This window comes from Stylophora pistillata, unplaced genomic scaffold (genome assembly GCF_964205215.1).
Source record: "Stylophora pistillata unplaced genomic scaffold, jaStyPist1.2 SCAFFOLD_2397, whole genome shotgun sequence".
Classification (NCBI taxonomy): Eukaryota; Metazoa; Cnidaria; class Anthozoa; order Scleractinia; family Pocilloporidae; genus Stylophora; species Stylophora pistillata.
In genome coordinates, this window is record NW_028290809.1 from 15,001 (window position 1) to 29,863 (window position 14,863).

Consider the following 14,863-nt stretch of genomic DNA (forward strand, 5'->3'; position numbering starts at 1 on the left):
GAATTGTTTTTTCCAAAAGGAAATCATATGAATCTAAAAACGCACAGGGCATCATGACAGGCATCGCATCTGTACGCATTTGTCGTAATAGACAACGTTTCTTTGATCCAATTATAAGTAATTATGACGTTTTCAGGTTTTCAATCAGGTTAAAACTCGTTCGTCAGATGAGTATGAAAAAATACTGACAATCCTCACTCGAGTAGGGAGGGCTTTATCTCTCACTGGAGTCGTACTCACAATTATCAGCTATCTTCAGCTCACGTAAGTAAATTCGATTGCCACTGATATCTAACTGAACGCATGAATTGTGGGGGATTATCTTTGTTTTATAAGTTATCAAATTAGTTCTAGGGCTCAGAAAAGACTTATCGAAACTGAAAAAAAATGTAATTTCAGTGATAATCTTTCTTTGAAAATCTTTCACTAAGGAGTTGTAATAGCTTCAAATAAATTGTTAGTGAAAGATAGTTAACAACTATTCACCAAAGTGGAGGTTGTTAGTGATGGATATTTACCGAGCCGCGAAGCGGCGAGTTATATATCTACCGCTAATCACCGACACTGAGGTGAATAGTTGTTTTAGTATATACTAAAACAGTGAGATAATATACACCACCAAAAATTAATTTGAATGATTTCTTCGCTTGTCACGGAGGCAAATCGGGACGCCATTTTTTCCCGCGTTGCTCGGAGGTAAATAGCAAAAGGATATTCGGAGTTTGACTAACCAATCAGAGCGCGCCTTCAACGCTATCCACTGTTTTAATATATACTAAAAACCGTTAGTAATATTCTTATATCCATTTGTTATTTACTAACGAACTCATATAATTTATATATTGTATCAGTTTATTTATCCCCTCATTTGCTTGATTATTTTCAAATGCATTTCTGATGCTTTCCTTCGCAGTTTATTTACCTAAGTTTTGCATTTGCCTTTCTACTTAATCAATCTCATTACGTAGCTATTTAATGGCTTGTTTGTTGTTATTTATTCTGTGCCCTGCAGAGACAGAGATTCACCTTTGTGTCACATACAGGTTAGTCTGATTTCTTGCATTGGGGCAGGACATATCATCTTTTTCGCTGATATAGATGCCACGGAAAACAAGGTCACTTATTAAACTCTTACTTTAGTACTGCTTAGTTGATTGTTGCTGTTCTTGTTTTTTGCTTGTTTGTTTGTTTTTCATTTGTTTCAGCCTCTCATTATTTTGATTTATTGATTTAGAATGAATGATTGATCAAGTGATTCTCTTTTCTTGTTTGTTTGTTCGCATGATTTCAATTTTGTGGTTTTCATTCGTTCGTCCTGTTTTGTTTCGCTTTTGTTTTGTTTTGGATGATTATCTCGACAAACGGCAAATCAATTAGTACATTTTTACGGATAACATATTTCTTGCAGGCCGCTTGTTTAGCTGTGGCAGCTCTTCTGCAGTATTTCCTGATGGCTTCCTTTTGTTGGATGCTTATCGACGACCTCGTTCCCAGAGCCTTTTTTCTTAGTTGGGGGTGGAGTTGGGGTGGGGCGAGAAAAGGCCCTAGGATCGGCCCCACCCCCAACTAAGAGAATGGAAATGATTGTAGTGTTTGCAGCGCATGTGTGCCAAATATACGAGATTGCGTCCAGGAAACAAGGATATCGTAGTAGTGTTCAGTAGCTCGTGCAAGGGAGCTTCACATTCCCTGGCTTTCTTCAAGTCAGTTGGAATAGCTGCTATGAGTTGGAAGTAGTGGAGATAATTTGTTTTTATGTTGAACTTATTTTGTTGAGCTTATTTTGCTCTATAGCAAATTCAAACTTTTTTTCCAGCTGCTGAGTAACTTTCTTGACTACACACTTAGATTAATGATATTTTAGGACGTTTACCTAGCACCATTGTCATTCTATGATCAAGTGGAATGATTTCTTAGAATCAAATTGCCAGAGAAGAGCGGTTTATAATATATTGATGAATCATTTAATCTGTAATAAGTCAATAGCCGTATGAATCAATTTTGGTGCAATTGATATCGATAATAAGAAAAGCAATCAAGCTTATCATATACTTTAAACAAAGATGTAATGAAAACTTTACGAGACTACAACATTTCATAGCCAATAAAGGGAATAATATTCAAACCTGCACGGACGCACAGGCTAGCAAGGGAAACTCCGTGGCATTACAGTGGCCATTCCGTCATGAGGAGGTCGTACAATGTGTATGTGAACGAAGATAGACCAGATAGTGTAATCTACATACACTCTTATACCCTGGTAAAATGTAAGAAGTGCCCTCCCCCTCACCACACACACACTTACAGACACACACTCGCCTCCCCTTAACCATTACTACCTCAGAGAAGATTCGACACTGAATTGGAATAGGTGCTAAAGAGAAAGCTGGTTCGCCGTTATCGTTCTCGTCTTCACCAACTTCATGTCTGTTCTTGTCCCTCGCTTTTGCTAAAAATTTAGCCACCACTCGGAATGCAAGCTTAAACTTGATTCCCACCGTCGGAAGACGACGAAAAGCTTAGAAAGCTTCTACACCTAAAGCTGGCGAATTAACCATAAAAAGAAAACAACAACAGTAGAAAAAATTGAAAGATTTTGACCATCTATACCGTTCTCTGGTCCCATGTCCCCGCCATTCCTCTGATCTTCTCTCCTCTGCCAATCCTTAGACCTTTACAACGACTTAATCATAATTATATACAGACGGCGTGGGCAAAGCTTAAAGAAGGTCTCTTCTCATGGGCGAAACATTCGACGATGGTAACCTTCATTTTGAGAATTGTTCAGTATAGCACTCCTTTTTATTCTTGTATATGAGAAGCATAGAAAAGATTATTGAAGGGTTTAAAAACGAGCGGACTTAGGAGTCTGGGGTAAGTGCGGATCTTATCAAAGATGGCGGACCGATTGTTAATTATACAGATCATTCGGAGAGGACTTTTGTGAGCTGAAGGCTCAAATCTGTCTCCTGGAATCAAAAGATCATGCCTTTTAGTACAATCACTTCGTATTACTTTGTGCATAGTCCATCCACGAGTTCATTAACAGGTAATTCTGATTACGTTCTCGGCGTTCTCTTTGAGTCAACCGAATCGTCTTCTTTGGAGGAACTTAATTCGTGGACCTCACGTCGTGCCTCCTTACTCAGTTTTTTTTTTTTTCTGTAGAGGAGAGTAGATGTTCTCCTCAGTAATTTTTGTGTAAAACCATGTTTGTAAAGTTAAAGGTTATTCTGAAAGATTAGTTCATACTACGTTTCGATTTCCATCGGCAGCAAGCTTCTATATCCGCTTACAGCTATACCTGAAACGCTTGTACATGTAGGAGGGTCTCTTTTAACTGCTAAAGATTAAAATTTTAGTCTTTTTACGGCTAAAGATTGATTTCTTTTCGTTGCGACTAACGGTTAAAATTGGTTAATTTCACGTCTAACGGCTAAGCCCATTAAGACCCTCTTGTAAATCACTGCTTTTGATGCAATTGTTATGAAAGCAAAATGTATATTATTGCAAAGTTAGCAACTGATTCCTTTCGGGAGAAAGGTAATGCGGGTTTTTTCTCCTCGAAACACCCGCATATATATTACTTCATTACCCATAATTCTTAGGGGACAAAAAGTAATTCACTGTTTAATATTGTTCGCGCGCCATAAGATCAGTATAGCACTGAAAAAATACACAGCTGGCGATATCTGACAGTAAATGAAAATTTACGTTCTACATTAGTGAAACTTACCTTGGCGAAAAACTTTCATCTCACAGTTGGGTGTACATGAATCTCAAGCTTGATATTATGAAAAACCTTTCTTATGCGTTGGCATTTGGTGCAGTTTACTTCATGACGGTCGTTTCAGGTGAGGAGGATATCATCTTTCATTTGACTTATCTGCTGAATAATTAAAGCCCAAACTGAGCTAACAGTCTATCGACACGAAACTGCTCCTTTAGGTTAAAAACCCCCTCAAAACCACAAAAAGAACATATAGAATGGATGACATGTGGCATTAAACATGCGTATTGCCAGCAATTTTTCTTGGAGTACAAGTTTATTTTTTTGCGTCCATATTCCCTTTGCGGAGAAAAGCAGGATTTCAAAACGTTTCAGTCAAAATAAAAATCAGCAGACTATATCGGATTATTACTACCTTTGAGAGGAAAAAAAAAAGTGTGACGCCGATCTCTGTTGTTGTTACTTGAGCGTAAGGGTATACGACAGGGCAAATATTGCACAAAAATTAATGCCAAATTATTTTGCATTTAATTTTAAGTTTTTCCTCACGATAGCAACATCATGTCTCTGTATGTGTTCAAATTGGATTTTTTAATAACTGTTTATATTGTCAGTTGCGTTTTCTTCTTTTGCGAGAGATACCATTATAAATGTTTCAAAAAAATGCTGTCGAAAAATCATCCATTAACAGAAAAACATTACCAAGGTTTTTTTGACATTTCGTGGTTACTAATTTTCCTCACATCAAAAATAAAAGAATATGCGTTCTAATTCAACATTATGAAAAATACGAACAAGAAGTGATTTTGAAAAGCATTTAACAATAAAAATTGCGATAAAACATTTCTTAAAATCATTTTAAGATTAAAAAATTGCTAAAAGACGACGACGTTTCGACGTTAGCTGAACGTCATTATCAAGTCAAAATATGTTTGTGAGTTCCAGTCTGTAAATACTTCAAAAACAATAGCTGATTAAAGGCTGTAACGTGCGAAAAAGATGATTATAAATATTAAACAAAAAGTTTCGCACGTATGGAGTCCGTCTGGATATTTGAATTACGCTTAAGATTCTTGATCAAGAACATTTAGTATTTGAGCATCAAGGAGAATTGTTGGCGCCTCTTGTCGATAGAGGTTTTAACACTTTAACGTTGGAAATGAAAGGAAGACTATTTTTTTTTCAGTTGGCGAATAGCCGGGGAATGACAAACCTCTAGATATATTTTTTGAAAAGTTATCATTTTAGCCTGACTGAGTCGACTTAGATCTCATACATTCTCCCTCTGAAACAAACTCACTTTTTATTTCCGCTTAAAAAAAATTTATGCTTAGTTAAATCCGTTAGACAATACGTATTTAAATTATACCAACCAACCGAAACAGACCCTTTATTTCCTCTCAAAAAAATTTTATGTTTAGTTACATCCGTTAGACAATACAAATTTAAATGAATAAAGGCTGATAGTTTCGAAAGAAACTGTTTGGGGCTGCGTTGGTGGGAGTAATGAAATAACTTGGATATATCAACAAAGTTGAAGTGGTAAATTGGCCACCGTGACGATTACAAAAGCTGACGTTTCGAGCGTTAGCCCTTCGTCGGAGCGAATAGAGGAATTGTGGGTTGTGTGTGCTTTTAAAGGCAAAGAATGGAGCTACGTTATTGGTGGGAACATGGCAACGAGAAAAAACGTGAGTAAATTAGTGGAATGAAAAGCGTTCGTTGATCCCTGTGGGATTTAGACTGCCGGTTTGAAAGATGAGCTTTTGTTCAAGATTTTTACGGCTTTCCGTGCTACCTGAGTGTAAGGAAAGACCGCAGACTGCCATATGTTGCTTAGAATGATTAGGTAAATTAAAATGTCTAGCGACTGGTTTCGATGTGTCCTTGTCATTCCTTTCCACGTCTCGAAGGTGTTCTTCGGAATTCCGAGAACACCTTCTAGACGTGGAAAGGAATGACAAGGACACATCGAAACCAGTCGCTAGACATTTTAAGACATTTTAATTTACCTAATCATTCTAAGCAACATATGGCAATCAATACAAATTTATATTGTACCAACCAACCGTCAACATCTAGAGATTTAAGAGCTATTAGAAATAGGCTTAGCCACAAGTTGCTCGGCAACTTTCCGGCAACTTTTGAGATTTTCGGCAGCTTTTTAGAATTTTGGCAACTTTTAGAATTTTCGGCAACTTTGGGCTTTTTGAGGTTCTTTGAAGCCACTTTCTTCACGTTTTCAGCCACATTGGTCAGTTCTCGGTAGACATTTATTCAATTTATTCTAAAATACAATAATTAAGGCCCCCCCCCCCATGGGTTGATTTTTGTGATGCCTTACCACGAGGTCAGCGGTATCGCGTTGCACGTTTTTCAAGATGGCGGACAATTACAGTGACTATTTTGTTGATCAAGTAAAATGGAAAGAACCTCTGGTATTATCATTGGACTTTGACAAATAAAGTTTTGATAAGAAGCAATGTGCGAATTTTTAATCTTTAACACCCAAAAAAGGTACGAAAAGCAGAAAAATTTTGGCAACTTTGCGACAACTTTTTGGAAATTCAGCAACTTTTCGGCAACTTTTTGAAAAAAATAGCAACTTTTTGGCAAATTTTAGACACTTTTATCGGCAACTTTTTTGGGATTCATCGGCAACTTGTGGCTAGGCCTAATTAGAAGAGAGAAGATTAAGACGGCAAACAAGACAGGATTTTTGGAACGATAATGTGGATATGAATTCGGCATTAGTAACAGTGTAGTTTGACGCTTTTACACCTGCTTCAAGAAAGGTTATCAGAAAAAAGTATAAAATTTCACGCAACAACTCCTAAAAGAGACCATGTCTACGGTATGCCAGTTTACGCGCTATAGACGCAATGAATTTACGTTCACAGTGGTAAATATGTAAATTTTTACGCCTACACTACAACGATTACCGATTATTTTTATGTTTGTATGTAGCTGCTCTTAGAAATCCAGTACAAGGTAAGTTCATTTTCATTATGATTGAAATATATTGAAACTTTATCGCCATGTTGTTACTTCAGGTTTTCAAAATATTCAGTAGAGCTCTATTTTTGTCTAATGTTCTTCATTTGCAGAGGACGAATGCAACGGTATCCGCCCCGTTGACCCCCTCTTCGGGAGGAGAGAAACTTGTTGGAATCTTAAAAAGGATGGACTGCTCGGCCGATGGAATCTGAAACTCTGTGGCCCCTTCAAATTCGGCCTTAAGCAGCCTTGCTCTACCTGGTGTCATAAACTACACTCTTGTCTTAAATTCAACGAATCCAACTTAGATTACTGCCATCGCAATCTTGAAATTGGAAATGGTCGAAATCTTACAATACTTGGCAGTAAAAGGCTGTGGGGAATTGATATCATACCCGAACTTGATAATAGCGGGCGTTATCGAGGCATTTTAATCAAAGCATTTAGAAATTGGGGTAGGTGAACGAGATCTTTAGTTAATTTATCACCATCTGCATGTTAATTCCTAACGAATCGGTTGGTGCTAAGTGTTTGTTTATTGAGCAAGAGATTAACGTGGGAAGTTGGGAGAGAACAAGAGAGGCGTGAGAGTTCCTCAAGGCGCAACCGAGAGCAACTAGAGCTTCCTGAGTGAAAATTAAAGTGAAACTTCTCACGTCATGTTATTAGTACATATGGATTTATATAATATTGACTTACCATAGTAGCTCCCTAGAAATATAGGTAGGACTCGCGCCCGCGATATGTTATAAAACTGTAATATAAACCTAATAAGTCTAATTCTCACCTTCTAGTAGTAGCAGTCATTGTTACTGTTGTTTTCCATAAGAGCCAACTCTTTCGCTAAGAGATATGAGAAAAAAAAAGGGTAAATAAAACTTGGTAAAGAAAAAAGAGAAACACTACTTATTTAGCCTCCGATTCTCCCTTCCCTTCAATATTTCTTTCAGGAAAGACAAAAACACGGCGAGACAAGCAGGGAGTACAAAGAAGGGTAATGGTAAGAGATTCCTTTTTGGAACAATGACAAAAGCAGGGAAGGGCAAATCACTAAATGACTGACTGTCTGCTTGACCGACTAACTAAATGACTGACTGACTGACTGACTGACTGACTAACTGTCTGCCTGACTGACTGACTTACTGACTGACTGACTAACTGTCTGCCTGACTGACTAACTGACTGACTGACTGACTAACTGACTGACTGACTGACTAACTAACTGACTGACTAACTGACTGACTGACTAACTGACTGACTGACTGACTGACTAACTGACTGACTGACTGACTGACTAACTGACTACTGACTGACTGACTGACTAACTGACTGACTGACAGACTGACTGACTGACTAACTGACTGACAGACTGACTGACTAACTGACCGACTGACTGACTGACTGACTGACTGACTGACTGACTGACTAACTGACTACTGACTGACTGACTGACTAACTGACTGACTGACTGACAGACTGACTGACTAACTGACTGACTGACTGACTGACTGACCGACTGACTGACTTACTGACTGACTGACTGACTGACTGTCTGCCTGACTGACTGACTTACTGACTGACTGACTGACTGACTGACTAACTGACTGACTGACTGACTGACTAACTGTCTGCCTGACTGACTGACTGACTGACTGACTGACTTACTGACTGACTGACTGACTGACTGACTGACTAACTGTCTGCCTGACTGACTGACTGACTGACTTACTGACTGACTGACTGACTGACTGACTGACTTACTGACTGACTGACTGACTGACTGACTGCCAGGATGCCTGACTAAATGACTGACTCCCTGACTGAGTGAATGACTGCCTGAGTGACTTACTGACAGACTAATTGACTGATTGACTGCCTGACTGTTTGACTTATCGACTTATTGCCTCATTGACTGACTAATTTACTTGTTGAATGATTTTGAAATCTGGCAGATTCACTGAAAGTTTGTCATACTTGACTGATTGATTGAATTATTTTGATCCCTTGATTTATTTATCTGATTCATGTAGAGATGTCGGATTCTGAAATCTTTCGGAAAACTTAACCCTAACGGGACAAACGCTTTTCAGGTAATACTGTTTGATAATTATATTGTTTTTAAAGCATAGATAATGTGAGAACTGAGTGGAAGTTTGGTGTAGTTAACGGCAAAACAATTAAGTAAGGCACAAAACCGCGATACATTACGTGACAAAAGGGCTTTATGCTGGGTAAGTATGCCGAAAATGCGCATCTGGGGGCCTTTGATCGCCAACAGATGTGTCATTTTTAACACTGATAACGCTGCTTTGGTTGACATCATTAATCATCAATCACAATAAAGGGCTGCAAGTTGTTGTAAAACTCGAACAAATTGCGAAACACTAGGCGCGCAAGCCATGTTTATGTAGAGTAAATGGAGTATCGAAGGATTTTGCAACAGTACAAATTTTACCCCTATCAGATAAAATGTGGTACACCGCCCCATCTCGAGGAGTTCACCCTATAGAAAACTACGAGTTCACTACTACCTTTAGACCCAATTGATTGCAATAAAGTAAATCAAGGATTAATTTTTAAGCCTCTCAAGCTATATCTGTTATCTATATCTGTTATCAAAAGATTGAAAAAGACCTCACTGCCAGCAATCAAAACTCCGTCAAGAATACGATCAACCAACTCATAACAAAACAAGAATTGCCGGCCACAGCAAAAAATCTCACCATAACCACTCCTAGAACTTCTCGTATTTACTTTTTACCTAAAATTCACAAACCTAACAACCCGGGTCGGCCCATTGTCTCGGCTTGCAGTTGCCCTACCGAACTTATCTCCAGCTATCTAGACAAAATTATGGCTCCCATCGTCAAAACTTTACCATCATATATTAAAGACAGCCAACACGCTCTTCAAATTTTTCGAGACTTTAATTTCCTTGGCCAAAACAAACTTCTTTTCACCATGGATATTACGTCTCTTTACATTGTCATTCCTAATTGCGAAGGCCTTCTGGCCCTTAAACATTTTTTTGATCAACGTACTGTTAAGGAACCTAAATCTGAAACACTATTACGCTTAGCCGAACTAGTGCTCACACTCAATTGTTTTTCATTCGGAAACAACTTCTTCAAACAAACCAATGCTGTAGCCATGGGCACCAAAATGGGACCTAGCTATGCCAATCTCTTTGTAGGTTTTGTCGAACATCAATTTTTCAGCCAATACAACGGGTCCAAACCTGAACTCTACGGTCGCTACATCGACAACTGTATCGGCGCTACCTCCTCTACCAGAGAGGAGCTCACTCAATTCATAACCGCAGTCAATTCTTTTCACCCGGCTCTGAAATATACTTGGGAAATTTCTGACAATTCTTTATCCTTTTTAGACGTCAAAGTTTCAATTGAAGGTAACGGTTTATGCACTAGTGGGTATTACAAACCTACAGACGCATAATTACTTGTTCTATTCGTCTTCGCATCCATCTCACGTTAAGAATTCCATTCCTTTTTCTCAGTTTCTAAGACTTCGTCGTTTATGTAGTGATGACTCTGATTTCCACCACAAATCAGAGTCAATGTGCCAGTTCTTCGATAAACGTGGTTACCCTGTTTCCGTCGTTCAAGCGGGTTATCACCGCGCTCAACCTATTGATCGACATTCAGCACTACAAACGTCGCATAAGGAAGATTCCGACCGCATTCCATTCACTCTCACGTTTCACCCTCACAACCACTCAGTTAAATCCATCATTCTTAAAAACTTTAAATTACTTCAAAACGATCCAGAGACAAGCACTATCTTTTCGCAGCCTCCGCTCATTTCATTCAAACGCGACAAAAGCATAGGCAATTTTTTGGTCAGAAGTTCTTTTCAGACTAATGACCAACCAGGCACTTTTAAATGCGCTCGTGCACGATGCAAAACGTGTCGTTTCATTCACAGCACTGATAAAATATCGGGACCTAAACGATCCATTAAGATCACCGATCACTTCACGTGCACCTCCGCCAATGTAATCTATTGCATAACTTGCACTTATTACAAAAAGATATACATCGGCGAAACAGGCAGAAGACTAGGTGACCGATTCCGAGAACACCTTCGAGACGTGGAAAGGAATGACAAGGACACATCGAAACCAGTCGCTAGACATTTTAATTTACCTAATCATTCTAAGCAACACATGGCAATCTGCGGTCTTTCCTTGCACTTAGGTGGCACGGAAAGCCGTAAAAATCTTGAACAAAAGCTCATCTTTCAAACCGGTAGTCTAAATCCCACAGGGATCAACGAACGCTTTTCATTCCACTAATTTATTCATGTTTTTCTCGTTGCCATGCTCCCACCAATAACGTAGCTCCATTTTCTGCCTTTAAAAGCACACACAACCCACAATTCCTCTATTCGCTCCGACGCAGCCCCAAACAGTTTCACGTATCACGTGACCCTCCCAGGCACGCCGGATTGCCCTACTTCAAGGGCAAATTCTTCACCTAAACTGTAAACATCACACACTTTTATTTTCGTAATTGCTTAGATCATCAATTGTCCAAGCTGGAAAAACCATTGAAATGAATCAAAACATGGCCGCTTGTTTGCTTTTTCCCGCTATTTTAGGGGTATTCTCCGTTATTTCGCAAAATGGTGAAAATTGTCAGGTTTGATTGATGGCTCACAAATACAAAAGCAGACAATGATATGTTTTTATGTGTGTACATAAAGATCTAGGTTTCTACTTTCACTTAACGAAATATTTTTTGTTGGCTTGAGATTTTGGAGAAACACCAGCATCATGAATTCACTACATTTTTGGCACGGATTTTTGCGCTTTTATTGAGAAAAACTTAAAACTAGTATAGCTCCCTAAAAAAATTAGTATCTGGATAAACCGTTTGGTCTAGATTGTAGGCTCATTGTGGGCAACAAATGAGCCAAATTTGAGCGAATTCAGTGGGGGTTCGTGTAGACTCGTCTGCATGGTTTTCAGGTGGACACGTTCTTAAGTGTCTATGTTTTTAACTATAAGCTAATGGAGGACACTAAAAGATTTATAAGTCAAATACATTTACATATCTAGATAATAGTTATTTACAGTAGATAATTAGAAAGATTATAAATTTATTTAGTTAAGCTTTAAATTTCAACAAGAGTCGAAAGGTCGACTTTTCTTCTGTTCTTCTTGAACGAATTTAGAGTTTCTATCGTTCTTAGGTGTCTTGGTAACTTCGACCAATTGAGAGGTCCCATATATTGAATAGAATTCCTTTCGAATCTTAGCAGTTCGAAGTCACTGTTCCGTAAGTTGTACTGAGTTTTCTTTATATTAAATAAGTCAGAAATATTCTCGGGTACGAGACTGTGCTTAACTTTAAACATCAAAGTGGCAGTGTCTTGCAGGCGCCGATTGTACAACGTCGGTAGTTTGGCGCGACTTAGCAGTTCTTGATAGGACGCTGATCTAGTTTTGTACACCGCCTTCAGTGCTCGCTTCTGAATCTGCTCAAGCTTTCTCGGATCCGACGCATTACAAAAGTGCCATACTAGATGACAGTAGGTTAGATGGGGCAGAATTGAAGACCTGTAAAGTGATAGTTTAGCATTACAGGGTATCAAATTGCGTAGCTGCACTAGGAACCCTACTTTTTGACTGGCCTTAGAGCATAGATCACTGATATGACTAGTAAAACTCAATTTTTCATCGATTTGAACCCCTAAAAGCCGTATTTCCCCCATTCTCTCGATAGTATGACCGTCAACAGAAAAATTTTGATTATCGTTGTCTTTGTCAACATTTCTCGGGTTGATCGTTAATAGCTGGAACTTTTCTGGGTTGGTTGAGAGATAGTTGTTCTTGTACCAGGATAGAGCTTTCTCTCCATGGATCTTGATACTTTGCGTGACAACGTCATGCTTCTTCCCCATAACATACATCTGATGGTCGTCGGTATACATGCTCAAATTAACATTATTTATATGGAATGACATCATCTTGGAACAAATTCCACAGAAGGGGGCCAAAGGACGAGCCTTGCGGGCAGCCAAGCACCATCCTTTTCCAGTCACTTGTCACTCCTCTTATTTTCACTCTATTGAGCCTATTGTCAAAGTATGATCTAAGAAGGTTGAGAGAATTTTGTCCAATGCCGTAGGCCTCGAGTTTTTTTTACGATTAGAGAATGGCTAAGAGAGTCAAAGGCTTTACTCAAGTCAGTAGACAGTATGTACACCAGTTCCTTTCTGTCAACAGCTGATTTCCAGTCTTCCACGAGTCTAAGTAGAGTGGTCTGACAGCTACGATGTCTACTATACGCTGTCATTCTCTGATAGAGAGTTGGATCATAGTGCCCGGTGATTTGCTTACTGAGCATATGCTCAAATGTCTTATTTACGGTAACAAGGGACGTGATGGGACGATAGTTCTTCGCCAGCTGTCTGTCACCTTTTTTAAACACTGGCGCCCACTCTCCCATTTTCCACGCACAAGGCCATCGCCCCAGCTCGATACAGCTGTTGTAGAGAGTCATTAGCATTGGGGTAATTCCACAGACCGCGTTCTTAAGGAGTTTAGGCGGTGCTCTTTTAAGTTCTATGTTCTCTGGCGTTCGGTTCTTCGCAAACAGTATGGCGTGTTTCCTTTTATTCCTTATCGCCTTTTTCCAAGTTGAGGTCATGTAGGGTACGTCCTTTTCACACGTTTTCTTTTGATAGGGGCGTGTGCGTTCACACTTATCGTCTACATCAGTGAATATTTCACCCACATGCCACGGTGCTTCTAGAAGTTCGTGGTTGAGCTGTTCAAAATCAGTGTTTCTCGTCTGCCTGTAGGTAGTTACCTTCGTTCTGCGCTTATGAACTTTCTCTTTCATTTCTCCATATGCCATACAGTGATCACTTAGTCCTGGATCGTACGTTGCACTTTTTACAAAAAGTTCTGGGGTATTTGAGAGCAGAACATCGAGAAGCGTTTGTGAGTGAACTGATATTCTTTTTGGTTTTGTTATCAAGCACTCCAAGTTGTTAAGTTCTTGAAGATCAGTTAGAGTCCTTCCTTCAGCACTGTCAGGTCGTAACCTGTCCGTGTTTAGATCACCAACAATGACGATTGTTTGTTTTTGAAAACATAGCCACTGACGGATGTCGTTGATTTCTTCCTCTACTTTTTGAAGATATTTGTCCTCGGGTGGCATTTTTCTGCCTTTCCTAGACGGTCTAGGCGGCCTATAGACAGCAAGTAATGCTATATCAGTTCTCCCTATCCTGGATTCGACAGCGACAGCCTCAAGCGTTTTGTATGCTCTCGGTAGTGTTAATTTCTTTCATGGAATATGGACCACTGACGAGTCGACAACTTTAGAAGTTTACGGAAACGACCGTATATCGGATAATCAACGGTTTATTGATATAACTATTCGATCTGAAATCAACAAATTTCACAACAGTTATTTGTGGTATTCACTTACGTTGAGATCCCTAACAAATAAATAAAGAATTACCGTAGAAAACTCAAACCAAACCCACTTCTGTGGCGGGTTTCCATAAACTATGAACTACTGAACTGAAACTGCGGCTTGAATTACCGAACTCGGTGAACTTAAACTCCTGTATCTGGTAAGCGGCTGATTCACATTTTTTTCTAAACGTGCTATAACTAGACAGGAAACTAAAACCACTCAAAGTGTAAATGGTTCCTAAGTGTCAATCAAAGTTTGCCTATTGTCCGTTAATAATTAATTCCGTTGAGGGAACAGAATAACAGAGGAGAAATAGACAATGAGTCCTCCGCCACCTTTTACTCTGTCTTTCCGATACATGTGATATCCGTTTAGGGTAAATTGGCTATTAGGATACGAACTATCGATCTTAGTCTCGGATATTACCAGGATGTACACATTCAAACACATTCTTTCGTTTTCGTCGAAGATACGTATATATAGGGCATTTATCATGCCTCACTTTACTTATTGTAGTTCTGTTTGGAATAGCTGTCTCAAAGAAGATAGTGAATAAATGAAGCTTAATAAATAAAATAATAAATAAGCTTAATGTTCCACTACCGCGCACCAATTATTACAGAAAAAGCTTTAGCTACAATGGCGCCACATTATGGAACAGTTTACCACGCGATGTAAGGAA

The 14,863-nt window shown here is 39.0% G+C and overlaps 1 long non-coding RNA gene across 1 annotated transcript; it reads right to left on the reverse strand.

Annotated features, from left to right (window-relative positions):
• Positions 1–14,087: 14,087 nt before the first annotated feature.
• Positions 14,088–14,588, reverse strand: LOC148715944 (uncharacterized). Its single transcript, XR_015995747.1, has 2 exons — positions 14,249–14,588; positions 14,088–14,144 (listed from the first exon to the last, which is right to left on the reverse strand). It is a non-coding gene; the product is annotated as an uncharacterized LOC148715944 (long non-coding RNA).
• Between the last annotated feature and the right edge of the window lie 275 nt (positions 14,589–14,863).